This window comes from Schistocerca serialis, chromosome 3 (assembly GCF_023864345.2).
Source record: "Schistocerca serialis cubense isolate TAMUIC-IGC-003099 chromosome 3, iqSchSeri2.2, whole genome shotgun sequence".
Taxonomy (NCBI): Eukaryota; Metazoa; Arthropoda; class Insecta; order Orthoptera; family Acrididae; genus Schistocerca; species Schistocerca serialis.
The window spans coordinates 369,643,864-369,647,312 of NC_064640.1; the positions used below are offsets into that span (position 1 = coordinate 369,643,864).

Sequence of the window (3,449 nt, forward strand, 5' to 3'; positions counted from 1 at the left end):
GAGATAGAGAAGATCCAACGAAGAGCGGCGCGTTTCGTCACGGGATCGTTTAGCTGGCGAGAGACCGTTACGGAGATGCTAAACAAACTCCACTGGCAGACGTTACAAGAGACGCGTTGTGCATCACGGAGAGATTTACTACTGAAATTTCGGGACAGCACTTTTCAAGAGGCGTCAGACAACATATTACTTCGAAACTTCCTGGCAGATTAAAACTGTGCGCCCGACCGAGACTCGAACTCGGGACCTTTGCCTTTCGCGGGCAAGTGCTCTACCAACTGAGCTACCGAAGCACGACTCACGCCCGGTACTCATAGCTTCACTTCTGCCAGTACCTCGTCTCCTACCTTCCAAACTTTACAGAAGCTCTCCTGCGAACCTTGCAGAACTAGCACTCCTGAAAGAAAGGATATTGCGGAGACATGGCTTTCTGGGAACATATTACTTCCACTCACATACATCTCACGTATAAGCCACGAGGGGAAAATTCGAGAAATTATAGCCAATACACAGGCTTGCCGACAGTCATTCTTCCCACGCATTATTCGCGAGTGGAACAGGGTTGGAGGGATTAGACAGTGGTACCGAAAGTACCCTCCACCACACACCATTAGGTGGCTTGCGGAGTATGTTGTAGATGTAGATTTATTCCACAGATCCCATGGGTGCTCTGTAAGATCACATTACTGCCTACGATTGTGTGACAATTTTGGCTGATCATGTCGATTGCATGTTACAACGTTTGTTCCCCAATGCCGGTGCCTGTTCACGCTGACCACATAGACCAGAAATTGTTTTGTCAGCACGGGGATGAATTATCGCATTTCCCCGGGCCCTTACAGTCACCAGGTCACAATACTGAGCCTTTGCGGTCTACTTTGGAGAGAAGGGTGCGTGATCGCTGTTCACCTCCTTCGTCATTACCTGCACTTGCATTATTTTGCAGAAAGAATCGTACAAGATTCACCTGAAAACATTACAGGACCTGAAGTTATACATTCCGAGAGGACTGGGAGTTGTTTTGAACCCAACGGTTTTGGTATACCGTATTAGACATGGTACTATGTTGCGTTTTAGGAGTTTCTATATTTTTATATCCCATTATTTTAGTATTATGAAAACTGTTGTTCTTTAATTGGTGGCAAAATGTAACTTTCTGCGAAATGTATATGTGAAGTTCTGATCTAAACAGCGTATATAGTTGATCTGTTATTAACGTCCTATATTCTGGGAGATGACCATTTTGAAGTTAACGAGCCAATAACCTATAAGGAAGAATATTATTTGTTAGAATAAGTCAGAAATTTACTGTGGTAAGAGGCTAAGTTGTCGAACTTGTGACAGTCAGAGGAACAAAATTGTCTGAAGATCATCAGCGTGCAAAATCGTGCAGGTGAGAGAGCAATATGAAATCTGTCTGAATTTGAGATTAATCGGGAATCGGGCACTCCTTTCAGACCCAGTGCTAAATTCAGTATTCACAACGGATTTACTAACGCCTAAGTTGATTAGCCCTAGCAAAGAATCTGTAGGTGGGGAACTGACACAATATTATTATTTAAAGGAACTTCTTATGATAATGAACTCAAGATTTAAATAATACTATGGCTTATTATCAAAAACATATGAATATTAATGCAATTAAACACAATTATGATGACAAGAACGTTGCAAAGATGTTCCCCACTATACATATTGCTAACTAATGCTCTGAGTTGCAAAGTTACTGAAACAGGAGGAACCGTATCAGATCTCAGATATAACTCTGAGGAACTGGTAGAGTAGTCTGACTACGATGATCACAGTCACTGTTTGTCTGGAACCAATAACCAAAGATCCTGCAGAACTGAGGAAGTGCTAATAGATGAGCCAGAGGCAGCCGTGTTGTAATTGAGCTACGGTACTCTAGGTTTCCCTCATATGCCGGAGTTGTAAGCGATACTTACCATAATCTTCAGTGAACTTTGAGAAGAAGTAGACACAACGACTCCATGACTTGACAACGCTGCCTCAGTCGACTCCACATCTCTTCAGCACTCACATCTCCCGATCTACACTCTCTGGCCTCGTCTTCCTATCCACTCACTTTTCGCGTCTCTGGTCGTAATTTTTTCATAGGCGAGATTTCACGCCCAAAAATACTGAAATGCCAACAGACCAATGAATGACATTTATTCTCCTCTTTTCTAAAATCATTTCTGTCGTGTTTTACATCCACATGACGTCACAACTGACTTGCCACTCACTGCTCGTATTGCCGTCAGCTAGTCTCGCGTTACAGGTCCCACGAAAATGTAAAAAGCTTGCTACGAGGCTTAGCCGACTCTGCAACAGCGTCCATCTGTAACGTAGGTCAGAGCTGATTTCAAGATTTTTAGGAACGCTCAATTATATCACTACACAAGCTCCCATTGCATATCGCCTCTCGCAGAATTCCGTATTTTGGAACGAAGACCTTTTCATCTCTACCACCCGCTGACCGTCCTACAATAACTTTTCTGTCATCTCTCAGTCCTCCCAAGCGACTTTCATCCGCCTGTTTCTGCGAAGGGCCGGCGTGCCTTCCATGGCTCGTTTAGCCAGGCCTCGCAATGTGGTGCCAGTCTCTTATTCACAGCACTCCTCCCTTCCAAAGAACGCCCAAAAAGCAACTGAAAGTACCCAACAACAAGTCAGATAAGACGGAAATTAAGAAGGAGAAAGTGAACTCATCGCATCCCAGTACTGTGATAACACGAATCTCTTCAAGGTAAATCAACTCCTCTGCACTTATATAACGAAAAATGACCAAAGAAAGAAAAGAGGTTCGCCAAACGGCTACCCGTGTTTCAAGCGATAGCCAAATTGTTTCTTAGGACCTCAGCTGAGTAAACATTGTCACCTTCGAGTGCTTTGATAAGATCAGTTTGAGAAAGCCTAAATACCTGCCTTGTTTAAACTATGCATTTGCATTCATCCGGAATTGGAAAGGAAGAAAAAGGAATAGAAATTAATTCCACTGATATTCATTCCAGTGGGTTTGTTAGGTTGTTATAAAAATTAATTTCGACGATAATATAAATTACACACTACGTTTACAACTGTTTTTCCACCGAGCAGAATTGTTTTCTCTCTTGTCATCGATTGTGGTAGTGTCGATACCATAAAAGTCTTTTCGATATTGGGTGAGCTGGGACAATGCAAACATTGGTAAATTGTGAAATGGTTTGGAAAGCGGCTTTCATTTGAAAAAGATTGAACATGAAATTTTTGTGTCACACTTCCCTCTGTAACCAAAATGACGATTCCTCGATGCCTCAGGATGTATCCTATGAACCGATACCTTCTTTTAGCTAAATTGTATCATAAATGTCTTTCTTCCACAATACGATTCAGTGGTGTTGTTGTGGTCTTCAGTCCGAAGACTAGTTTGATGCAGCTCTCCATACTATTCTAGCCTGTGCAAGCCT

At 42.6% G+C, this 3,449-nt stretch overlaps 1 non-coding gene across 1 annotated transcript; it reads right to left on the reverse strand.

Annotated features, from left to right (window-relative positions):
• Nucleotides 1-218: 218 nt before the first annotated feature.
• Trnas-cga (transfer RNA serine (anticodon CGA)) lies at nt 219-293 on the reverse strand. The gene has a single exon. It is a non-coding gene; the product is annotated as a tRNA-Ser (tRNA).
• Between the last annotated feature and the right edge of the window lie 3,156 nt (nt 294-3,449).